The 27332-nt window shown below is 38.5% G+C and overlaps 1 long non-coding RNA gene across 3 annotated transcripts in view; it reads left to right on the top strand.

The window, feature by feature from the left end:
• Nucleotides 1–26672, top strand: part of LOC106505628 (uncharacterized) — a 179422-nt gene extending 152750 nt beyond the window's left edge. Inside the window, exons 5-6 of one of the 3 annotated variants that reach the window (XR_014823446.1) lie at nucleotides 5914–5970; nucleotides 23646–23718. This is a non-coding gene — a long non-coding RNA (uncharacterized LOC106505628). Of the gene's footprint in view, nucleotides 1–5913; nucleotides 5971–23645 lie in introns of all 3 variants that reach the window. The other 2 variants (XR_014823445.1, XR_001300230.3) reach the window with 2 other exon arrangements.
• The last annotated feature ends 660 nt before the right edge of the window (nucleotides 26673–27332 follow it).

Here is a 27332-nt window from a genome sequence, read left to right as displayed (position 1 = left end):
AATAATTTTGTCATTTCAAGAAGGCTGTTGTTGACCTAAAACAAATAGACTGCCAGTTGTTTCCCCAGCGAAAATGGGCTTATTTGGGATCAGTGAAAATTTGCAATTCGAGGTCTGTATTCATGAGGAGTCACATGCAAGTTCCCCACCCAATTACCCCACCCAACAAAGAGAAAATTCTTTTAAAGAGGGTGAAAGGAAGCTGGGAGGGCTATAGCAAACACAGAATCCACTGGTGGAATTGAGAGTTCAAAGTGGAATGGTTTCTCATTAGCTAAGTTGGAGCAGTCTCTCCTTGTTTGAGCTCTTGCCAGGCAAAAAGACGAACCCTTTCTTTTTCCTGTGATGCAGGAGATTTCCCTCTTCTGACCACCCAATTCTGGTGTAACTGAGGTTTCTGTTTATTAATTTTTTATGCTCTGTATATGAACTGAACATAAGTAACTTTTGAGACTGGAATTTTAAACTTTAGTTTTAAGATGCACCCAAGTTGTTGTATCAATAGTAATTCCTTATTACTCAGTAGTACTCCATACATGAACTTTTAAGTTCTACTAGTATAAAAAAGAAAAATGGAACTAAGTCTTTTACATGGTAGAGTTAAAAGGTTGAGATAAAGCAACGAGAGAGAAGATTTTCAACCACTGTTGCTTTTTAAATCACTCATTTCAAAGCAAGGAAAAAAAATGTATAATTGGCTGCCCGGTGATGTGTGGGCTGAGAAGAATTTTCTGGCCTTAGAAATCCAACTCTGAGATTTTGACTTCTGTTAATACATGATCAGGTCAAAACTATTAATAATTTTCTATCACTCTAATCAGTAAAAACTATAGATTTTTCGAAGGTAAAGGATAGTATTGATCTGAGTTTACTACTTGGAAATTATTCTAGGAGGGTGGGATGCTAAAATAAGTGGCCTAGAAATTCTAATAAAATTTGCAAATCTTATAAGTTATTTAAGGCAAGGGGGAAAAAGTTCTCTGAGGTTTCTGTCATCCCATCATTTTTATTTATTTATACTTGTTAGAATGCATCAATTCATTTAACAAACATGTCTTAAGTGCCAGCTGTCTTCCAGAACTAGGCTCTAGTTTCTTTTATAAAATATCATATGGTCTCATAAAGGAGAAAGGCCAAAAGAATTGCAATTCTCTCTCACCAAGTCATATGCTCTTTTACCAACCTGAATATTTCTGTCCAGTTCCCAGACAAGAAAACCAAGACACAAAAGTAGAAGCATTTTATCCAGTGTCATATAGATGGAAATTGTGGGTCATTTACAATAATAGTGTAATATAATTAATAACTTAAATGATAAAATGTAATATGATGTAATATAATAACTTCAATGATAAAAGTTCCACAGAAAAGTATTTCTAGAGATGTGGTCCTTACCCTGGCATTAGAAACCTTCAAGCACTTATTAAAACTGAATTGCTGGCAAAGGCTGAGACTTCCCTATTTTAGCAAGCTTCCCAGGAGATTTTCATACTCAGAAGTTTGGGCATTGATTCTAGAGAGTTTCTACTGACTATTCCATTGTCGGGGATCAATTTCCTTTAATAGTGTATAAGGAAATTATATCAGGTTATTCTTCTGTCTAAAGAAAGAGATGAACAAGTCAGGTGATTCCCCAGAAGGCATTTTTTCCTCCACTTTTTTTGGTGAGGTTTTTCTATTTTTTTTCTTTCTCTATTCCTTCTCAAAAAGACTACAATAAAATGGCTTTCTTATAGCTCTTTGTTTTGGTATTGACTTGGTACAATTTTTTACTCCATGGATATCCTGAGAAAGAAGAACAGAGGGCAGGGGACAAATGACAAAAGTAAGAAACTTTAACCAGGTTGGTTAGAAAAAAATGTCAGCCTTTTAGAGACCAAGGCATGGCATCTCTATTAAAGGCTCTCTTATCGGCTCCCCTTACCAGAATTCTAGCTATTGGCTCTGCCCACAGTGTCTCAGTCAGTCCAGAATAGTCTAAATCTAGCCATATTGCCCACAGAAGAGGTTTGTGTTTTTTTGAATCATCTCTGAGCCTTCTGGGTGGCACAGCTCCAGCTGTAGTGGTGCCCACATCAAGGCAATTCAGGCAAACATAAATGTCCCAGGCCACCTGCTCATAATTCTTTTGGTTGCTGAATATCAACCACAGAGCAAGAAGGCTTACCTTACTTGCACTTTCTTGGTCAGAATTCTCTCTTTCCAAGTCATGTACTCTTTTATCAACACCAGTACTTCTATCTGGTTTATAGATGAAAAAAATCAGGTCACACAAAATGTAAGAGTTTTATCCAGGCTCACTATAGATGGAAGCAATAAATCATTTAAAATACCAATGAATTGATACAAGGAGTTGAGTACTTAGGAATGTGAGCCAGAAAATGCAAGAAGTACCTGATCTAGCACCTTGATTTTAAAGATTAGGTAATTGCTGTCCAGATAGGGTAAGATAAGTCACACAGAAATTGGAACCCCTAGTCTCTGAATAGTCAACACTTTTTCCACTAGGCCATTGACCCTCAACCTGGGCTGCACAATATAATTACCATGAAGAGCTTAAGATCCAAACAAACAAAAACATAATATATCTTGATTGTCTGTATTCAGAGCCAGGGATTCTAATGAGCTCTTCTTGATTGAGGTCTGGGCATAGTGTTTTTTGAAAGCTCCTCATGTAATTCTAGTGTGAAGCCTGGGTTGAGTACCACTGAATTACACCAGTGCTTCTCAAACCTCAGCATGTTTCAGAATCACTCAGGTTTGGGTCTGACCCTCAAAACTTTTAATTCCACACATTTAGGAGTGGGGGGGCAAGAACTTCCACTTCTATCATGTTAGCAAGTAATGTCGATGCCGCCAGTCTCCTCTGGACCTCACTTTGAGAAACACTGCACTGGATGAGAATGTAATTGTTGGGAAAGACAGGCTCTTAAGTGCCATCTTTGGATCCCCACTAGGCCACATAGGAATGGGCTTCAGTCTGGGACATTTCCTTACTGAGAAATAAAGAGCCCTCTTACCTTGTGCTGGGCTCATAATCTTACGTAGGAATATCTTTCCTAGTGTAAGGAGCACCCTCTTATCTCTGCTCAAAGTGTATACATGATATGGCACCTGGCCAACCCACTACAGTTATCTGAACTGCACCGGGAGCGGGGGGAAGGGTTCCTTCTGCTGTGGTATGAGAGGGGTGCGTAGAGGTAAGTTGCCCTGTGTTGGCTGCTTGGAGAGATTCCCCACACCTCTAGCCATAGGGGGACCAGTGCCTTCCCTGGAGATGCTCTTGCTCTCTCTTCATTATGTAAGCAGGGTGCAGTTCCAGCCAGGACTCGAGTGTGCTGTGTTTGCCTCAGTGACTCCCATGTCAGAGCACAGTGGTCAGAAGAGTACTACTACATAATGGTTAACACAGCCTGGATCTAAATCCTAATTCTGCAACTTACTAGCTGGTAGAAGATCCAGAAATTATCTTCCATGGAAATATTTCCTTACTAGGGTGATGGTGAGGGAGAAGGGTTTATTACTCCACTACAAGCTAGAGGCTTTTGGTAGAAAATTGGGAGACATTTTCAGTTTTCACAATGGAAAGCCTGTCACAACCTGGCATCGAATGTATAGAGTCCAGAGATGCTGGTAAATATTCTCCAATGACCAGGGCATGCAACCCCCGAAAAAGATTATCCAGCCCTAAAAGCCAGTGGTACCAAGGTGGAGAAATACTACTTCATGACACTTTAGTTTCCTCATCTGTAACATGGGGATTATAAATAATCTGCCTCATAAAATTCATGTGACATCTAGGTGAAATATAGCCTATAAAGAAACTGAATTGACAGAACAATGTAAATCAACTATAATAGAAAAAAAAACCTTAAAAAAAAAAGAAACTGACACATAGAAAATGTTTAGTGGTAGCAATTCAAGCAAATCCCTTATATGTATTGATGCCTGCTTATAATTTAAAAGTCAAAGACTTTGAGTAATATGGAGAGGGGTATTTCCTTAAATGGAAACATGGGACCTAGCATATCCAGTGAACAGGGAGGGAGTCAGGTGAGGAGCACTTTGCCCCAGGTACAGGCAATAAGGGGGTGCATTGTCTGTGGGAAATTTTGAAAGAATAATAAGCTAGACTAAAATGAGTCTGTTTTTTATCACCAAACATCAGAAGTTGTAAATAATGTCATGGATCCCAAACTTCTCTCCACCCCCAGGGCATATCACTTCCATTTCCACTCTCACACCCTTGCCACTAGATGGAACAGCTTATTAAGAACCAGCTGCTTGCAAAAGTGCTTTACAGATGTTAACTCAATAATTTTAGCAACCAACTATGAGGAAGGTATTCAAGTTATCCCCATTTTATAGATGAGGAAACCGAGAAGCAAAGAAAGTTAGCAATGTGCCCACAATTGCATAGCTTGTAGGTGGTAGAGAGTTGAGACGTGAACCCAGAAACCAAGCCCCAAAGTCTTGCTTATTGTCACAAACCCAGGCGGCCTTCGATAGTATACCACTGGCCACCTCAAATTACCAGCTGAATATATCTTTTGAGGAACCATATTTCCACTCCCCTAATACATTAGACATCTTTCTCACAGAAAATAGAGCAGCTCCAATGCTGACTAAATTGCCCTGGGATACTCAGTAACAATATGGCAAGTTGTTGGGGACCCAGAGTCTAAGCCTGTAGGTCAGAACATGCTCTTGTGGACCAGGTAATAGCAGCAGATACAGAGCAGACACCTGAAGAATTGTTTGTTGACTGAATGAATGTTTGCTGAGTTCAGGTAGAGAAGTGCTCAAAAGTCTGGCTCCTATAGATGTTTTGGCTTGCTTGCAGGCAGATGGTAACATCTGTCATCCAGATCCCTGGGCTCTCCCCAAATGTTTGGAGGACACTTATCTGGGGTTCATGTCTCAGTGTGAGTAAACATGTTCTCTGGATTCTTTGGTGCTGAACAATGGTCTCCTAGGTCTAATTTCACAGATAAAAAGCAGTATCGATCATTCTATTTTAGGATTTGGTACAGAGGTTTTGGAGCAGACACTGGAGCAGTGTAACTCCAGGGAGAAATAATTTGGATTCCCATGGAAATATTCTGCTTCTAAATTTGCTTCCAAGGACAACATAGGGAAATCAAATGTGTGAGTCAGGCGAGATTGAAACTATTAGCTCTAAACTAACTAAAAGACAAATAAGGTCATAAAGCAAAGAGCTAAATCTGGGACATTCACTCATCAAGGAAAGACTTCACAGGTGCCTCTTCCTTCACCTCCTCCCTGGCAAATCTGTGCAGGTGGTAAGTAATACTATTTGCTCATAAGGTGGAATGAAATGAGAAAAGTTCAAGAGGACTTACCTCTTTACCCTTAGAGAGGTGATAAAGGAAAATACAATTTATCTGATATTTTAAAAAGAAAAGCAACATCATTTAAGTATATTTTCAGATAGCAGAGGTGCCAAAAATCTCACCTTAGTCATTGTTTTTGAAGATTTTTAAAAATTTGTTACCCGCTTCCCTACCATCCTAAAAACCTATAGCATTTTTTGTGCTGATTTGGGCTTTAAATAATAATGTTACAGAACTGTGCATAACAAAATCCAGTGTTCCTGACTCATTTTTCCCTTAACTTACACTAAATAGCTCCACCCTTCTGTCCTTTGGAGCTCACCTATCTTTACTATTTCTGTAACTTCCTCTGATGGCCTGGTGTGGTGGTTTTGCCTTCTGGTCTATTCTTCTTGCCTCTTCTCTTGTGCTGAAGTCTGGGAATCCAGATCACTAAGCCTGTTAGAACTATTGTGAAAGAGAGAGTGAACAGTTCTCAATGAAATAGTGGAGGACACTCCTATGAGTCAGGAGAAGAATCACATTTCCTTGATGATGACTATTTTTACTCTCTTCATAGGCCCCAGGAGAATGTGATCAAATCAACTTTAGATTACTGTGCTTTTTCCTGTATTTTGTAAGTAAAATTAATCTTGTCACTTATCTTTTAAAAATAAAACACCTAGGTCAAATACTATGCTTCTTGGTTTCACATTCAGCATTGAATTGTAAACACAGAACACTCTTGACCTTGAGAGGAAAATACTCTTATTACATGTTTTCAGATAATGAAGTGATGACTCAAAGGGTTGGTTAATTTGCTGAAAGCAGGCAAAGGTTTAGACCTAGAGGATAGGTTCTCAAACTTGGATGTGTATTAGGACACTAAGACTGGGGCCTCATCCATCCCAGATGAATTATATCAGCATCTCAGGACAGGGAAGACTATGCTCAGCATTGTTTAAAAGCTGCCCAGGTACCATGTTCAATAGCATCAACATGTATCAAACACTAAAGAATAAATCTAACCTAAGATGTGTAAGATTATTTACTACTGAAAATTATAAAATGCTGTACAAGAAACCATAATATACCATGTACATGAATATGAAGACCAATTTTCCAAATTTATCAATTTTCCCAAACTGATTGACATATTCAAGACAATCCCAATCAAAATCACAACAGATTTTTTGCACCGAAGTTGGATAGTTGATGCTAAAATCAATGAAAAGTCTGGGTTACACTTGGCGATCTTGAAGTACAAGACCCTATGGCTTAAACTCCCATAACTCTTATCGGAGGTTAAGACAAGGTGTTATTGGTACAAGGATACACAAATAGAAAGATGGAACAAAAAGGAATCCAGAAATAGACCAACATATATATGGTCACCTGATTTAAACAAAGGAAGACTAGTGTGTTGGAAAAGATAAAGGAAGCTGGATCAACTATATATCCAAATGGGGGGAAAAAGTATCTTGACTCTCTATTTCACACTATATGCAAATGCTGATTCCAACTGAATTTCGTATCTAAATTTAAAGAAACTAAAGTAGGGAGTTCCCTTTGTGGCTCAGCGGTTAACGAACCTGACTAGGACCCATGACAATGCAGGCTGGATCCCTGGCCTTGCTCAGTGTGTTAAGGATCCAGTGTTGCCACGAGCTGTGGTGTAGGTCGCAGAAGAGGTTTGGATCTGGTGTTGCTGTGGCTGTGGTGTAGGCTGGAAGCTATAGCTTTGATTCTGCCCTAGCCTGAGAACCTCCATATGCCACAGGTGTGGCCCCAAAAAAGCAAAAATAAATAAATAAAAACTGAAATAATAAAACTTTGAAAAGAGAAAAGGAAAAAATTATGACCATGAAATAGATAAAAATTTTGACACTAAAAGCACTACCCATCAAGAAAAGTAGGATAAATCAGATTATATTAAAATTAAGAACTCTGTACATCAAAACACAGCATTAAGAAAGTTTATGGGATGAATATATTTAAAATACATAAATCCTGGAATTCCCATCGTGCTTCAGCGGTAATGAACCCAACTAGTATCCATGAGGGTGTGGGTTCAATCCCTGGCCTCCCTCAGTGAATTAAGGATCTGGTATTGCTGTGGCCATGGTATAGGTCAGCAGCTGCAGCTCTGATTCAGCCCCTAGCCTGGGAACTTCCATATGCCACAAGTGTGTCCCTAAAAAGCAAAAAAATAGAATATATAAATCCATCACCGACTCCTATCCAGAATCTATTAAGAACTCCCACAAATCAGAGAGAAAGACAAAAAACACAGTAGGAAATTGGGCAAAAGACTAAAGCAGTAACTTTGAAACAGGGATTATATAACTGATCAGTACACACAGGAAAAGGTACTCAATTTCATTAATCATCAGGGAAGTGCACCAAATGCTATCAAGGAATATGACTACATATGCACCAAAGAGGTAAAAATAACAAAGGTATTCAAAACTAAGTGTAGATGAAGCTGAGGCGTAACCAGAAATTTTTATACTACAGATGGGCATGTATAGTGGTACCATCACTTTGGAAAATTGCTTGGCAATATCTGTTAAAGCTAAACTTATACATGCCCTATGACCTAGAAATTTCACTCCTAATAGAAATACATCCCAGAAGCAATGCCCCTGTATGTACACCAAAAAGACATATATCCAAAAATGTTCACAGCAGTACTACTCTCAATAGCCAAAAACAGAAAAGGAACCAATTGCCCATGAAGATGAGATAAACGCTATAGTCACATAAAGGAACACAATAAACAATGAAAATGAGCATATGAATACCACACAGTATGGAGAAATCACACATATAATGCTGAGTGAAAGAAGCCAGAAAGCAGAGTATGATTATTCCAATATGTATGTTCCAAAACAATCAAAACTCTTCTATGGCATTGGAAGTCTAGAAAGCATTTCCCCTTGGACGGGGGTAATGAATGACTGGAAAGGGGCAAAGGAGGAGCTTCTGAGATGCTGCTGATACTATGTTTCTTAATATGTGTTCATCAAGCTGTATACTATTGATGTGGACAGTTCTATTTATGCTTCTTATATTCAGTAAATGTTAAAACACACAGAAACTCTCAACGAGTCTAATATGTATCCAGTTGAAAACCATCTATCTAGAGCTCAGATCAGGTTTCTACTCTCCCTTTATTCCTTCCCTCTCTAGATCCACCCTCACAAGTCTTCCTCTCCCTAACACTGTGGCTCCAAACTGTCAATCATTGTTCTAAGAACACAGGATACAAAGAGGAAGAGGCTATTGTCCAAAAGCCTAAATGTTTTCGTGTCCCTTAACTTTAGCCTGCCACTTGACAGTAAGATTGACCTAGACACACTGCTGTTGTTAAAAGGTGAAGTCATCACCAATTATAGCTGCAAGAAATAGCCCCATGACCTTCCTGAATAATTACAGTGCTAGTACCCAGGACATGACCACATTACAGGCAGGCTCAATTGCAACAGATATTAATCACCTAGGATTGTATTGGGTACCATTTGGCCCCAGGTGTAACAGAATTAGTAGAAAAATGGGCTGAGTTGCTGGCACCAGTGTTCTAGAAACCACATGATGTTTCAGTGGTAGCTGGCATAAGGAGCATTCTACTCCCAGTGGGAGAGTCCTATTCCCAGTCAACAGCACGTGCTTTCTTGAGCACAAATTATGATAATCCTCTTTCTCTTGGTCTGTCTTTTGCAAGCAGTGTGTGAAAATTAGACTCTATTCCATTTATGATTTCCTTTGCCTCTTTAAACACTCTTGCTCTGAAAGAATCAAATAAATAACCAAGCAAGAAATGTCTCTGCAGAATCGAGACTTTGCATTTCCCCAAACCCATCTCCTTGCTCATATCTTTGTCCTCGGGCTCTCCTGATAAGCAAGACACCAGCTGACAGAGAAAGTCAAAGCCAATCATCTTTATCTTTCACAGCTCGCTCTGTCTTTTAAGAAACTGGCTATTGATTATTTGGCCATGGTCATTATTCCAAGGTTTGCCTTTATCAAAAAATAGTAGACATCTAACCTTGGCCTGAATCCTGCCTTGAGTTCCTACTGCCTCTCACTGCTAGAACCAGAAAGTATAAATACTCAGGTGGCATAGGGCCCTGGGAATTTGCCAATGGCTTCACCTTTGGGCACAAATTCCCTTCTGCTTCTACCTCCTCTGTAACCTAGATAAACTATTTCAACAAGAATACTTAAAATATTTCCGAGATTAGGATGCTCATTATTTCACTAATTCCTTTTCACCCTCCAGGTCCCAGGCTATCTGTTACTTTTCAGGTCAGACCTTCCAAATCTTTCCAGAAGTATTTAGATGCCCAGATTAAAAACTTTCACAGAATGATATAATTTTCCTTGATAGCATGTAGTTCCATTGCAGCTAATCAATTGTTGTGATTCTTTATCTCATTGTATCTCCAGCACCTTGCACAGTGTCTGGCTCATAGTAGATGCTCAGGAAATATTTACTCAGTTGAGTGAATGAATGAGAAATTTGTGAAGAATGCATGCTACTTTTTTCATTGTTGGGAAATAGTTTGTCTTCTCTAAGATTATTTTCTCTTGTTCTATATAAAGTGTATCCCTTCTCACTCTGTTCTCAGTATAGATGAATGGCAAGCAGATGGCCAGCAGCTCCCATGTCAGAGCTCTTAATAGAATCATAAATCATGACATATATACTTATTCTGAGGTTTATATGTCTTGATGATTTTCCCTGAAGGAGACCTAGGTCACTGTGTCAAACTGCAGAAGGAAGGAAGGGTAAGGAATACATCAACTATATCCTTTGTGCATTGGCATTAAGTTAGTACCTGGGACCCTGGGACCCTTGGGACTTTTCTTGATCTTGCCTAAGTCCTTCCCACTTTCTACTTTTGAGTCTCTTGTCCACAAGTCATGAAATTTGACTGGAGGAAAAAAAAAGGTTCCTTGCACATATGTAGCTCTGGACCTTTGTTCATTCATCCATTCAGTAAGAGGTTTTAAGAGAACAGAATATGCTTAGTTTGCACTGAGCCCTAGAGACCCAGCAAGGATTTAGAGAAGCAGGGTCCTGCCTTCAAGGGATCCAGTCAAGACTGGAAGAATGAGTCTTTACAGCATAGGAGTTGCATAGATCAATAATTTAGCATCTATCACAGGCAGGTTTTGATTAAAACACAATTTTCTGGAGCCTACCCTCAGCTTCTGATTGTCCAGGTTGGACCTGAGAGTTTATATTTTTTAACAAATTTCCAGGTGATGCTGATGCTACTGATCTGAGAACCACACTTTTGGGGACACTGACCTGATGAAATGGAATATTAATTTAGAAAACACACTTAATATTTGTTGGATGGATAAATAAATGGATAGATCAATCAGCCAATCAGTGCAAATCCATCACTATGTCAATAGCATAAAGCCCTGATAAAAGGAGGCCACAGAAGTGGATTTAACAGTGGTTTCTTTATTGCAAAGCCATGAAAGGCTCTGCCTCTTCTCTCCCTGTGGTCTTTAACGTGACTCATCGCTAACAGAAATGGTATGGCTGGAATTTATCAAGCTGCTTTTCCCTATTTATGTCTTGCTTTATCTGGAGTTGAAATGGGCATTGCCTCCTCTGGAGTGTAATTCAGGCTGACTCATTTCCCAAGTCATTGATAGAAAGGTCAGCATGGCTCCAGTTCACAGCTGAAAGGCTCTCAGGAGCTATTGATCAGAAATTGCACATCAGAAAGATTACCAGCTTCATTTATGGTCTTTCTTGACCAACATGCCAAGAATCTAGCAGGTCAGTTGAACTAAAGATTAAAAATTCACTTTGGCATATGTCTTTGGATATAATATGCAGTTAGCAACAGAGAAAATGACACTAGTCTCATAGAGTGCATATATAAACTTTGTTTACATTTAGAAGCACAAAAAGTCCTGATTCTGTCACCTAACACAAGATTAACATCTCTAATTTTCAATTCCTTCATGTATGAAACAGGCTTAACAGTAATAATTAACTCATAAGATCATTATACATCATGTGCATAATATGTTTAGCACAAACTGACCTCACATTGAACATTCAACACATTTTAACTAGCATTGTTACTCATTAGCTTCTCAAGCTTTCTTCGTCACATCTATTAATGTTTTTATACATTATCTTTTGCAAATAAATAAACTTAGAGTCAGCATGTACCCTCTGATTACCTTTAGGCTGGATCTATATGAGGAATTTCAGGATTGTCAATTCCAAGCCAGAGATTAGAGTGATTCATAATGTAGCTACATTCTCTTTGCCACACCTTATAAAGATTTCCACCATAGGCCGGCATTCATTTCCTGTTAAAGGGACAAGAAGAAAGCTCTAGGAGAGATAGCTGTCTTCCTGACAATCAGCTTTAAAAAGTAAAGATAGAGTATTTCCATTCCATGCCCCTTGTTCTCCAAACTTTTTCTTGAATCTCGCAGTAATTCCAAGAATATGAAGAAATGAATGAGAAACATTCCATATTAGCTTGAGGGTCCAATACCTCTGGTTTCTAATCCTGGCTCCCCCACTATAAGCTGTGTGAGCTTGGAAGTTACTTATGCTCTCTGTTTCCTCATTCTTAAAATAATGATCTTACTAAAAATTATGATGAAGATTAAATCAGTCAATTCCTTTTTCCAGTACCTGAAAAGTTCTAAGTGCTACATAAAAGTCAGGTATAGGAACTCTTAACATCTTATCCTGTTGTGTGACCCTCATTTTAATATCTCTGGCTTTGTTAAAGGCATCCATGCCCTTCAGGATTGGAATGGCTCCAATTACATCCCCTTTCAACCTTCTCTTTTTAATATAAAAGCCCTAATCCTTTTAGAGAGGCCGTATTTCTTTCATTCCTTCGAATAGTATAGTCGCCTGGAAATTTCTCCTACATCTGCCTCTTCAGGCTTTTTGGCAACACTAAATAAGACCTTTCTAAGGTAGGGCTTTCATCTACCCTGCCAAATGCACGGCCTTGTCCATAATAGGCACTTGATAAATATTTGTTGAATAGATGAATGAATAAAGGCAGCCAAGACATTCAAAAGTAATCATGGCATTAAGCTAAAAATAAGGGCAGCTTTGTTCCCCTGTAGACAGGCAATGGGGGTAAATTACTACATCCCTTTCAAAGAATTGTTCCCAGTCAGTCATTCACAAGGAAATTGTACAAAGCCCTAGTAATCATAATGCTGTTAGAAAACACAAGGGTGGGAAAGGGGACATCTCCTCTGCATTAAACATCCTGTGGTTCTTAGTCTGGCCAAAAATCCACCTAAGCTAGATAGAGCCAAGATCAAAGGGAAAACAGTTCAGCTGTCAACACCAGGTGCCTTTGTTGACTAAAATCTGGCAGAAACTCAGCTAAAGTTTTGAACCCTATGTTCTGCTAGCAAGCTTTTAAAAAAGTAAATTATTTTACCCCCTAGTTAAAACTATACAATGATATTTTATGACACTTAAAACCTAAATTCCTCACTATGGTCTAAAAGGCCCTGTGTGAACCCACGGAATGTAAATCGATGCAGCCATTGTGGAAAACAGTATGGAGAGGCCTCAAAAAAATTAAAAATGGAATTGCCATATGATCCAGCAATCCCACCCCTAGGCATATATCTTCACAAAACTATAATTCAAAAAGAGACACATACCCTTATGTTCACTGTAGCACTATTTAAAATAGCCAAGACATGGAAAAAAACTAAATGTCCATCAACAAATGAATGGAGAAAGAAGATGTGGCACATATATGCAATGGAATACTACTTAGCCATAAAAAAGAATGAAATAATACCACTCACAGCAACATGGATGGAACTAGAACTTATCATACTAAGTGAAGTAAGCCAGAAAGAGAAAGACAAATACTATATGATATCACTTAGATGTGGAATCTACAATATGATACAAATGAGTTATCTATGAAACAGAAACAGACTCACAGATATAGAGAACAAATGTGGTTGCCAAGAGGGAGGGGTGGAAGAGGGATGCATAGGGAGTTTGGGATTAGCAAATGAAAACAATTACATGTATGTTTGACTCAATCACTTAGCTATACACCAGAAGCTAACATAACATTGTAAGTCAACTATACTTTCATAAAATAAAAAATAAATGACCCTATGTCATGTGGGTCTTGCCTATTTTTTTTGCTCAATCATTGCTTTCCCAGAGAGCCATCCTCTCACCCTACCCCCAGACACTCTATCTTTTAAGAAAGACTTTTTCTGTGAACATCCAGATAGTAAATATATTAGACTTTGGAAACCATATTATCTCTGTGATAACTACTCAACTTCTCCATGGTTGTATGATAGCATCTGTAGAACATGTATACATTCATGAGAAGGACCTGTATTACAATAAAATTTTTGTTTATAAAAGCAGGTGGCCATCTGAATTTGGCCCATGTTCCATAATTTGCCACCCCCTCCCCTAAGATAAAACCCCTTCTATAACTTCCTACCACCAGATCCTTCTTTGGTTTCTGTCACATTTGTCACTTATCTGGTTCAGTCACTAGAATAAGAACTTTAGAATGGAACGTTGGTTTTGTGGACAAGAATATCTCCAGCACCTAGGACAGTTCCTAGCACTGCCTTTGTTCTTAGTAACTGTTTGTTGAATGAATGACCTGTCTCCTGTCTTTTTCTGTCACTCACTACTCTGACCTTCCTTCCATTCTCCAGACACTTCAGGCTCATTCTTACCTCCTGACAGCACATGCTTTGTTCTCTGCCTTAGTATCCCTCTCTCTTATCTTTACACATTCACCTCTTCCATTCATTTAGGTCTCAGATCTTTGGAGTAGTCTTGTCCCTCATGCTAATAAAGGGCAAGGTTCCCAGAAAACCTCATCTACTCTTACTTTCTTATTAAAAATTAGTAAGCACAAGAGTTTTTTTTTTTTACTTGATTCTTAGACATTTCCCCCCATGAATTCAGAAAATTTCTGTTTATTTCAAGCTTAGAAAAATAGGTGACACAGAGGAAGTTTTCAATAAATATGGGTCTAGAAAGTGGTTTTCATACTAACTTACATGATTAATATACACATTTATCATATTAAAACGCAAATTCTGAGTTAATAGATGTGGGGTTGGGCCTTGAAATTCTGCATGGCTAGCAAATCCCAAGGAGATACTGATCCTGCTGGTCCATGGATCACTCTTTGAGCAGGGAGAATCTAGTGAATATTTTTTTTTTTTTTTTTAGTGCTACACCTATGGGACAGGAAGTGCACTATAAGCTAAGGATCATTCAGAAAACATTTGAGATGTTTGCCAGCCTGCCAAAATTCAAAGCAAAACACCAGTCCCACCCTTAAAAGGTATATTCAGTGCAAAATGATAAGGACAGAGTTTCCTGAGTCATTTAAGTGATTTTGGCATCAGGCATCAGGTCTTCAATGAATAGGAATTGGCAATATTTTCCATATTAAATTGACCTTGAAAGTGCTGAATCACCCATGGGGAACCACAATGAACCTGTCTTCATTCCCTGTTGAGTTATGTCTCCCTTTCTTTCAGTGACTCCATTGCATATACATTAGGGCAGTTACCTGTTCTGCATCTCAGTGCGGTAACTCCAAGAGACCTCATGTTTCTGTAGTGCCATGGACCATGCTGGTAGTGTAATATGGTGGTGGCTTGACCTAAAAGAGGGCTCCTCATTTAAAAACTCAAAGGAAATGTATCCAACAGGGAAACACAATATGGCATGGTGATTAAGAGCTACTGCTCTGCCGTCTGATTACCACTTAATCACTGTGTGACCTGGAACACAGTACCTATACTTTAAATTCCTCAATTTCTTTCTCTTAAATGAGATATACTGGTAGCTGATTCACAATGTTGTTGTGATCATTAAGGGAGGCAATTCTTAAAAGGAACCTTGATCTAGTTCATGGATTGTGCATATTAATGAATATTAACTAGAATTCTTATTCTGGTTTCCACCATAGAATATTATTATCATCTTTATTGAAAGTTAGCTTATGTTTTAGAATCCAGAAATTCCATACTGGGTAAGTATCCAAAGGAAATCAAAAGGGGAGTTTGACTAGATAGATGCATTCCCCTGTTTATCACAGCATGATTCACAATAGCCAAGAATGGAAACAGCCCAAAATGGATCAATACATGAATGGATTTAAAAAAAATAATTCCAAATGATGCAACTGACAAGGGCTTAATCTCTAAAATATACAAGCAACTTATACAACTCAACAGCAAAAAAATCCAACAACCGAATTGAAAAATGGGCAAAAGACCTGAATAGACTATTCTCCAAGGAAGACATATAGATGGCCAACAAGAACATGAAAAAACACTCAACATCCCTGATTATTAGAGAAATGCAAATCAAAACTACCATGAGATACCACCTCATACCAGTCAGAATGGCCATCATTAATAAGTCCACAAATAATAAATGCTAGAGAGGGTGTGGAGAAAAGGGAACCCTCTAGCACTGTTGGTGGGAATGTAAGCTGGTACAACCACTATGGAGAACAGTATGGAGGCACCTTAGAAAACTGTACATAGAACTACCATATGACCCAGCAATCCCACTCTTGGGCATATATCCAGACAAAACATTCCTTAAAAAAGACACCTGCACCTGCATGTTCATTGCACCACTCTTCACAATAGCAAAGACATGGAAACAACCCAAACATCCATCAACAGATGATTGGAATAGGAAGATGTGGTGTATATATACATAATGGAATACTACTCAGCCATAAAAAAGAATGACATAATGCCATTTGCATCAACATGAATGGAACTAGAGACTCTCATCCTGAGTGAAGTAAGTCAGAGAGAGAAAGACAAACACCATATACTATCACTTATATCTGGAATCTAATAGATGGCACAAAGGAACCTTTCCACAGAAAAGAAACTCATGGACTTGGAGAATAGATTTGTGGTTGCCAAGAGGGAGGGGGAGGGAGTGGGATGGATTGGGAGCTTGGGGTTAATGGATGCCAACTATTGCCTTTGGAATGGATTAACCATGAGATCCTGCTGTGTAGCACTGGGAACTATGTCTGTTCACTTATGATTGAGCATGGTAATGTGAGAAAAAAGAATGTATACATGTACATATAACTGAGTCACCATGCTGTACAGTAGGAAAAAATTGTATTGGGAAATAACAATTTAAAAAAAGAAAAGAAAAAAAAGGAAAAAAATAAAAATAAGGTATAAAGTTTAAAAAAAAAAAAAAAAAAACAAGGAGTTCCCATCGTGATGCAGTGGAAACAAATCAGACTAGGATCCATGAGGTTACGGGTTCGATCCCTGGCCCTGCTCAGTGCATTAAGGGTCTGGTGTTGCCGTGAGCTGTGGTGTATGTCGCAGACACAGCTCGGATCTGACCCCTAGCCTGGGAACCACCACATGTCTTGGGTGGGGCCCTCAAAAAGACAAAACATACAAAAAAAACCGAGTATGTATATACATAGTGGAAGATTTTTCAGCCATGAGAAAAGAGGGTATCTTGCCATGTGCAACTACCTGGATGGACCTTGAGTACATTATGCTGAGTGAGATAAGTCAGGCAAAGAGACAAGTAAGTACAGTAGGATATCACCTATTTATGGAAACTAAAAAAAAAAACCACAAAACAGGGAGTTCCCATACTGGCTTAGCAGGTTATGAACCTGACTAGTATCCATGATGGTGTGGGTTCTATCCCTGGCCTCACTCATTGGGTTAAGGATTCGCCATTGCCGTGAGCTGCAGTGTAGGGTGCAGACACAGCTTGGATCTCACATTGCTCTAGCTGTGGTGTAGGCAGGCAGCTGCAGTTCCAGTTTGACCTGTAGCCTGGGAATTTCCATATGCTGCAGGTGCGGCCCTAAAAAGCCAAAAAAAAAAAAAAAAAAACCAAAAAAACCCCCCACGAAACAAAGCAACAACAACAGCAAAAACAAGAGAGTAAAATGGTGGTTAACCAGAGATGAGGGCTAGGGAGATAAGACTGAATGGTATTTGAGAGTACAATCTTAGGCACTTAGTGAGGTATTGAGATCTAATGCACAGTATATTGAATATAGATGATAATACTACTCTAAACATGCGATGTGTTAAATTTCATTGTTACAGTAACCACATTACAATATAAGTGTATGAAAGTAACATGCTGTATACGTTAAATTTATACAATATTGTATGTCAGATTTATCCAATTAAAAATAATTTGCAAGTGGCTTCGAACACAATATTCAACACAGTTATTATAACAGTGATAATTAAGACATGGAATGTTTATTATTACCAGGCAATATACCAAGTGCAGCTTTGTCTTATTTAATATAATACATCTATGAAGAAAATATTTGTCCCTCTGTCTTGCATATAGGGGAAACTGAGCCTTAAGATGATTAAAAAAATTTGTAAAAGATCACTCAACTAGTAGGGTTGGAGTAAAGAGATTTGAGCCCAGGTCTGGCTGACCTCAGACTCCAGTGATAGTATGTTACCTTATTAGTTATCTCATTCTTGTATGTATAGATTTTTATACATTGTATACATTCTTATATGTATAGATGTTTATGTCTTGGCTCCTGAACATTACAACACCAACACTTGGGGTGGTATACTCCTCTATAAATGAGATAGTTCTGGTTGATGATCAAATGTACTTCCAATTCTAGTAACCTAATGTTCTGAGTTTTGTTCTGATGGGTTTTGTTGGTTTGTTTTCCATTTGGTTGTTTACATTTTGCCAGTATATGTATGTCCTGTTTGACAGAGTTTTGGTCCAATAAATATCATCATGTCTTCAAGGCTGAGGGATGTTCCTTGATAGCTAGGCTTTCCCATGTGTTCTAGTTATCTATTGCTAATGATTAGAAAACATCTCAAATTTTAGTTGTGTGAAACAATAACAAGTTCTAAGTCAGGAATTCAAAAAGGCATAATACGAATACCTCTTCTGTGCTTAGAACAAATACACCCCTAGCTGAAGATACATTGAGGCTAGGAGCGAACTATATTTGTATTGTCTAGAGCCTGGATTCATCAAGAAGTGTATTCACTCACATGCCTGTCACTTGGGTCAGAATGACTCAAAGAGGCCATGGACTCTCCCTACAAGTGGACTTTCTATGTGCTTTGGGAATCTCATAGCATGGCAGCTCAGTTATATAAGTATTATCCCAAATAGGAGCATCTGGAGAACAAGCATTCACCTAGGTCTTCAGACTCATTTTTGGTGTCACTTCCTTTGTATTCTGTGACAAAAGTGGATCACTAAGAAATGCCCAGGTTTAAGGGAAGGGGAATTACCTTCTACCTCTTGATGGGCAGAAGCAAGGTCACAGTGCTAAACAAAACCTGGAATGGGAGATAGTGTTATATCAATCTTTGGAAAATACAGTCTATAATAATCTTCAACTTCACACTTTCCCTTTTACATCATGTAGAAGATCAAACACCATTCAAGAGGCCAAAATATTCCCTGATAGTCACAAATTACTTGGCAATGAGGAGAAAACATTGTCCAATATCTTGAACACCCTTTGAAAATTTACCCACTGTATGTAGCATGCCTTAATCCATGAGCAATACTATTTAATGGAGGCTTTCGGAATTATCAAGAGGACTTTCTTAGCTAAGTGGTGGTGGCAAGGATGCCCTACAAGTGAAGGAAATTCATCTGAAGGAACTTTAATGAATAACTCTACCATTTCATCTTCATGGTTATTCTTAATGTATATAACCCTCACAACACCATGAGGTACATTATATTCCAAGTTCTCTATAAGAATAAATTGAGGATTAGAAACTTTAGGCAACAGCTAAATTTCGCTCAGGTAGGAACTAGGAGAGCAGGGGTTCAGGCCCACTTCTTTGAGACAACTGTAGATGTTCAATGACAACCTGGTGATCTTCCTTGGATGTCAGTTAATCTCAATCTTTTTTTACATTTGGGACTCTTTTTGTTTCAGGTGACAAAAATATAACCAACACTGGCTCCTGTAAGTGGCAAGTCATGCCAGTTACAGGAGCTTCAGACATGGCTGTATCCAGGAACCCCAATAGTGTTCTTGTGAGTCTGTCTCCAATTCTTGGTTTTCCTTCTTACTCATTTGGTTTCATTCTTAAGCACCATTTCCCCATGCGATGGTAAAGATGGTATAGACCTATATTCAACCATTTGAGCAAAGCTAACAGGTATTTATCTTCTCTCTCCATGAATTTAAGAATCCTCTTTAATTTCTTATTTGGACTAACCTCTAATTGATACCAATTGAACCACAGATCCTTCCCTGTGAGCCTGAAGATGAAATAAGATGACTGGCCACATCTGAGTCATGCTTTCACAAGCACTATGGGCTGTGCACAGGGGAGGAGTGTTTTCCCAAAGGAATATTATGGTGATGTATCCAATGGCAAAGTAATGGACATTGGGCAGGCAAACATGTCAGGTGCTAACTGTATCCTCTTTGTGCAGATGGATCATCTTGTAGCTGGAAGTCTGATCCTTATTCCATTTTTATCAGTGCCTTCCCTCTGGTTCCCAGTGTTCTATTATTGCATCTGTTCATCCTTCCTTAGAGGAAAAGAGTTGACAAATTTATTCACACTACGGTGTGAGTCATTCAATCACCAAGAATGCTTGCATTCTAGATTCTATAATAAGCATTCACTTATTTGACTAGTACCTATTGAGCATTCACTATGTGACAAGCCTGTGCTAGGTAAGCACTGCAGATGTAGAGGTGAAATAAGACAGAGATGACTTACACAGATTTGAGTGTGCATTAATATTATAATGAAAAAAAGCAGTATTTTTATTTTAAGATGTTAAGATTATCAGGCAAAGGGCAAATACTCAGATATTTTCAAATTGGAGGAATTCGCAAATATTTCTTGGAGCTTCTTTCTGTCCTCCGACCCCCAGAGATTTGATTGCCAGTCTAGAGTTAAAACCTAGGAATCTGAATTTTTATAAAGCATTCTTGGGAAATTCTGATGAAGATGATACAGAGTCCTGCTGGCTTAATTAACCCCAATGAATTATTCTTTAATGCTGTATGTCTAGAAGGTAGAAATCTCTATATATCTCTGGAAAAACAGAAACCTTGGCATAAGAATGACTTTCTCTTCAAAGAATACTGCATAAGCAGTGTCTAATCTGATCTTTTCATAAAGCATCCACCCCTACTTCCTTTGTGTTGCAATTTGCAAGGTGGATAAATGATGCTTTAGGTGCCCTGCCCATAGTACCAATTTCTTCACATCAAAGGCTGCTTACTGTCAATACCTGAGTCTCTGTCTGAGGGGTTTTTGTCTGGCTCTTGGAAGCACACTTCACCCACATGTGTCCAGGTGGAAGACTGGAAGCTGAGTGCCCTTAGGGCTGCCCTTGACCAGTGTTATCTGGGGAGTTGGTAAATACATACCCCAGCTTCCTTCTTCTTCACTGGAGCATTCCATTGTCCTATACTGTCTTTCAGAATCCCCCAAAACTATGAAGCTCTAGTTGTCCGTACTAGAAACTGGCTAAGGTGAGTTTCCTTCATCAGCTTTTCCCCTATTCCTTGACTGTTTGCTGAGATCACCTCCCTTATAAACTGGCAGCCATCTGTTCCTTAAGGCAGAGTCATTGTCTTGGGAAGTCCAAAGCAAACACCTATGTAACCTGTTAGTACAATACCTGTGCTGTGCTTCATTGTTGATAGAGTTATTAAATGCTGACAGATTCCATCAAGGGAAAGGTCCCAGACAGATATCTGACAGAACCAACCAAGTCTTAAATTGCAACAAAGTCCTTAATATCTGATACAGACACTAGCATGCATGCCAATAGCTATCAAGTAGAAGGTGAAAACCGTATTACTCTTAACTAGTACTTTTGCCATTAACCCTGAAAAAAAGCATTCAGCCCAAATCAAGCTAGTTATTCCAAAGAAGGAAGTGGGGAAGGAACAGACTGATATTAAAGGGTATTGTATTAAAAACAGTCACTGAAAAATGCAAAGAGTTTATTATGCAGAATGCATCTGAGCATGATTAGATATTTGGCAGAATAGAAACTAGGAAGGAGTGGAAAAAACTGAGCAAAACCCAGCCAGACCCAAAGATTTACTCAAAATTGAATGGATAGAAAACTATTTCTTGGGATTTGAATGTGGCTGAATAACTGGCATCTCCGTTCTTCATCTACTTTCAAATGGTAACAAGTCATTCTGATGATAATTGCAGAATGTGTATTTTTGGCAATCCAGTGGCCATAGAGATCATCCTATTTTGTGTTCTATTTGGTTACCCCCATCCCCCAATTGATTCATGGGCTTTTAAAAGAATCTGAGAATAAGCAATAACAGCATGCTTTGTTCCCTGATGTGAAGAGAAAAAGAAAAGTACTTGTTGAATGAATAAACACATAAGTAAGGAAATAAAATCAGTATTCCAAGAAGAAGTTTGGAGCATAAATATATATGTATGTATGTATACAGCAGGGAAGTGGTTCAGAGAGCTCTTTCATACAAACATTCGGAATATCTGTTTCTGTCCTTACTAGAACCACCAGGGAGAGATCAGTTTAGAAATTAGTTTTCAGTTCCACAGGTCTGATGTCCATTGGGATGTGGAAGAAAATGTACAGTTGAAAAGCTCCTGAAAGCAATCGTGCCATATTTTTGTTTCTGAGAATTTCAAATAGTGCTCCTCTTCTGAAAACCATTTACTAAATATTTCCCAAAACTATGTCATTAAATCCCTTCTACATAATTGTAAAAAAAAAACAAAAAAAAAAAAAACAAAAAACACAACTATTTCAGTTAGGATTTTTAGTTTGCAAGGAACAGAAATTAATTGGGCCTATCTAACTTGAGCACAAAAGTAACTCATTGGAAGTTCTGGGGGAAATGTCCATATTTAAGGGAAGAAGTAGTCAGAGAAAAGGCTCCCAGGAACCCATGATGCTCTGAGAATTGTGACAATAAAAACAAACTGACAGGGAGTTCCCGTCGTGGCGCAGTGGTTAACGAATCCGACTAGGAACCATGAGGTTGCAGGTTCGATCCCTGCCCTTGCTCAGTGGGTTAACGATCCAGCGTTGCCGTGAGCTGTGGTGTAGGTTGCAGACACGGCTCGGATCCCGCGTTGCTGTGGCTCTGGCGTAGGCCAGAGGCTACAGCTCCGATTTGACCCCTAGCCTGGGAACCTCCATATGCCGCAGGAGCGGCCCAAGAAATAGCAACAACAACAACAACAACAAAAAGACAAAAGACAAAAAAAAAAAAAAAAAAAACCAAACTGACAGACTTATCATCCACCAGAGCTGAAATGAACCACCTCCAATGGTTTTTGCTGCCTTCTTGCTATGTCTGTCATTAAAATTTCAGAACACAAGGAAAGAAAGAAAATTTGTCCAGCTTGTGTTACAGGTCCACTTCTTGGCAAGGAGAGAGCAATGTACGTGGAGTGACAGTTCCACCAAAATGGCACACAATGGGGGAGAAATCATTCCCCTAAAACAACATTAGGTACTGGAAACTTTGAAAGGGCTAAGGCTAGAGATATTGATAATTGATTAATGAGACAACAAGTTTCTAAAAAAAAAAATTAGAGTTTTGGTCTCACTATTTCATGGGTCTTGCTATTTTTCTGTCTTGTCCAAACAGCTTCCTTTATATTTTGATAGCCTTAATAATTTATCACAGCATCATGAGAATTTTTTGGAAAGGCATCAGTTGTGGAAGACATCCCTTCTTACCAGTAACTGTCTTTTGTCCCCAAGCTATGAAGCCTCACAATTTTTTACTTATCCCTCCAAATGCTAAACACAGGGCAACCTGCCAGTCTGTTCTACCTCTGCATATGGTGCCTCAAAAACTCAAGTTTGAGGCACAAACTTTGACTCTAAGAGTTCCAATAAATGACCAGTTGCTATGTGCTAGGAATTTGATGTTACATTCTGTGTGTTATTTTACATTTATATTCACCTTGGGCAGGTAAATATTATTGCATAAAAACAAAATATAATGATGGTAATACAATAGCCATCGATAGTCCATTGGGGTATATTCCAAGACCTTTGAAAACCACCAAATTCTCAAATATGTCTCTTGGAATTACACTTCCCCCCACAAAATGGGAAAGCATAAGTGAGAAACTATAAATAATCCCCTTGGTCTTGGATGATTCTATAAATATTCAACTAAAGTAATTTACGAACCCATTAGAATAAATACTGGCTAGGGCACCCACTGAAACAATTTCACAAATCACTTTTTCTTATTTTCCTAATAGAGAAAGTAGAGATCTGACTCACTGCTGAATATAACATCTCCCCTTTGACGTCTTCAGTACATGTAATTTCCAGGTAAGAACTCCCAATTTTGTAAACCTCTGAATGTCTACCATATATGCTGAAAGGGGGAGGTAGGCAAGGAGTTGGGCTCTGCAGTTTCACTTTCCAGGTTCAAATGCAGGATCCACCACTCAGAACTGTGTAAATTTAACAAGACCTCTCTTTCATAAGCCTTGTTTCCTTACCTGGAAAATGGTGTAATGACAATATCTCTACATAACAATTCATTTTAAATACTCCTTTAAGCATCTGGTATCTCATAAATGCTCAATATACATTAGCTACTTAAAAAAAAAAGCTTTAAAATAATTACATTAGGAAAGCAATTGCTTCTGCAACAATGCATACAAAACAGCCAAACACCTTTGAATATATATGCTGAGTGTTCAGCAAGCTTCATGTACCAGCTAGGTGACTTGGGCCCTACACAACTCCTATTTGTGTCCTAGAAAAGTTAAAAATTCCTTTGGAGTATCGACCGTCAGGAACACTTACAAATAACTGAAATACTAAATCTGCATATACCCAGGATCTAATGCAGAGTTGACAAATAACTGGGGAGTAAAATAGTAAACTTTTAGAAGGAAATGTCGCTGAAATACCATCCAGCTTTGTGACAAAGACTAAAACATATTAATGTCTGCAACAAAAGTAATTTAAAACATAAATGAGCTACAGAATGCTGTACATGAATTATATAATCCTCTGAGTGACTTATTAGAACTTCAGGGTTAATACAAGACCAATTAAATAGTTCAGCTCACTGAAGCCATCATCCCATAATGATAATGTAGGGTTTCCCAGGAAACACACTGGAGTTGCTGAAATGGAGACTGAGCATAAAAGGTAAAAGTCTCATGGTTTTCTGTCTTCTTCAGAGAGGTAGCTTTAAAATGTCCTGGGATAAATCAACTATACTTTAATAAAAAATAAGATAATTCTCAGTAAAAGAATTAAAACATATCTTGGGAGTTTCCATTGTGACTCAGCAGGTTAAGAACCTGACATAGTGTCCATGAGAATACTGGTTCACACTCAGCGAGTTAAGGTGCAGGTTGTGGATGTGGCTGGGATCTGGTGTTGCCATGGCTGTGGTATAGACTGGCAGCTACAGCTCCCATTTGACCCCTAGCCTGGGAACTTCCATGTGCCACAGGTGTGCACCCCCCCTCCCGCAAAAAGAAAGAAAGAAAGAAAGACATTCACAGTAAAGTTTATATTATGATTAATACATTAATAAGAGTACTAACATATGACAGCTATTTGGTGGCAAGAATTTCCCATTAATTCTCATGGAACATATTCTCCCAAATTTATAATAGAAATAGAAAGTTATAAATGCTAACTCCAACACAGATCTTGTCTCTGGATAGAATTTGTATCGGTAGAGCATGGTACAACTTATAAATGGCCTTAGAGAAGATATGCGGCTCCAATTAAATAAGAAACCAGAAGTTGTCAAATAAATATTCCTCTCAAGGACTCCTCTCAGCCCAAGAAACCCAGGAGATTTAGCTAGAAGGAAATTTACTAGTAAGCACTTTACCTCTTGGCAACACTGCAGAAGAATAGCTTTCTAGCAGTCCATCTTTGCTGGATCTAGTGCTCTGCCTTCCCATGCTGCCTTGGGTCTCACTGATCCACAGAGCCTCTCTGTCCCTACATCCTGGTACCCTAGCATCAAAACATAGCAGCACCACTCCTTTACTCCTGGGGGCTACCCATTCTCCTTGCAGAATATTTTCTTTAAAGTACAAATACCCCAGAGAAGAGGCAACACATTATTATTCCTATTGCTTTGGTGTGAATTAATTCAAAATAACCAAATCCCATTAACACATGGGAGAAAGACATAGAATGTATATTTGTGGTACAGAAGGGGTGGTAGTGTCACTGTGAAGCAAAATGCAGTTAAGATAGGTGGACACTTACAGAAAATGCTATTTTACTTGGATGCCAAGTTTCCAAATGGTGGTAGATGAGATTATTTTCAGCAAATATTTTCTTTCCTACCTTAAGCAGAATGATTCTCGGCCCACTGACTTTGGGCCTGACCATGTGACTCCTTTTGTCCAATAATATATGGATGTGGAATTGGTATCTCCTATGTTAGCATGCTTTGGTTTTTCCCTCTTGTGCTCCTGCCATTCATTGTAAGAGGAACATCCCCAGGTAGGCACTGATCGGGGAAGATGATCAGAACTGAACCCAACCCACACCCTCAAGTGAGTCAAAAAAGTCAACCTACAGCTCAACACAGAACCACTCCAGCTGACTCTCAGGCCCACAGGCAAGAAAAATTGTTTATTTTTGTACATCGTTGAATTAGGTAATTTTTAATGCAACATCACTGAAAAATAGTTGAGAGATTAATAACAACAGCAAATGCCAAATGAGCTTTCACACTGTGCCAGGCACTGAACTAAGGGTTTAACGTGCATGACTTGAAAAAAAAATCTTAACCTAGAGGGGGTAGGATTGATTCTCCTATTTTAAGAAAGTTAAGAAGGTGGCCTGAAAAGACAATCAGCGAGTGGCAAAATCAGGATTCAAATCTAGGATGATTTGATTCTAGTGCCCAGTTATCTTCCCCTGTGCTATACCACCTAAGTATTCATTCATGTCTGTGTTGAAGGGTCAAGAGCCCATTTCCCTACTGGTCTTGAATTCATTTGTTTTACATTAATAACTACCTACCATATATTTACTACATACTAGGCACTAAGTCTTGTATACAGTAAGCACTCACTGCTTGAACGTATGGCAACTATTATTACTTTTAACATGCGACTGGGAAAAAAATTTTAAACATACAATGAGATCTTAAAACAATAAAAGGAGAAAATAATGTAGTTGTATAAACAATGTATTTGATGTAATGGAAGAAAAAAAAACAATTCTGATTGTTCATGTGAAATAATTGATTACACTACCAAACACCAAATAAAATCTCACTGGTTTAATTTCATAATCAGACTTAATACATTGATTTGAAATCTTGAGAAAAATTATATTGGATCACCTTTCTCAGTGACAGCTTTTATATTCTAAGTTATCACTTGCGCCCTAAGCTTGTTTTAAAAACAAAAACAAAATACTTCCCAAAGCAACACATAATCTGCTCAGCCATTCAATCAGTCTCTCCCTTCTGCTTGCTCTCTCTTTCACTTTTTCTCATGCTTCTACCATAAAGTGGAATTACATGGTGGCAAGAATGTCTATACATCAAAGGATTCTTCTAGTGTATACAAGGAAGACATTCTTTTTTCTTAATCATTATTTCAAAGTTTTTAAGAGTTAAAAAGGACAAGTACTTCTTAGATACCTACTAGATATCAGGTACTGTTATAAATTCTGGGCATCTTAACACTAATAAAACACCTTTGCTTGCATTTAAGAAACTCATAAAAAGTATGCACAATGTCCCTGGTCACATAGCTGGGCAAATTCGATGGAGACTTAGAGTTAAAATTCCCTATTCTATCAAATGGAGCATCTTGTTTTTGCCAGAACCAGAACAGAGCCAGAAAAGTGATCAAGGTTGATCTGGGCCTGGAGCCAAAAACATGAGCAAGTGCAAAGTTCACTGAGGTAAAATACATCAATGAAGGTGGCTGGGGTAAAAC

Source organism: Sus scrofa, chromosome 13 (assembly GCF_054392235.1).
Source record: "Sus scrofa isolate SSC_HxYL_T2T_F1_AM1 chromosome 13, Sscrofa_HxYL_maternal_Yorkshire_Landrace_v2.0, whole genome shotgun sequence".
Classification (NCBI taxonomy): domain Eukaryota; kingdom Metazoa; phylum Chordata; class Mammalia; order Artiodactyla; family Suidae; genus Sus; species Sus scrofa.
This window is presented reverse-complemented; position numbering and strand designations above follow the sequence as displayed.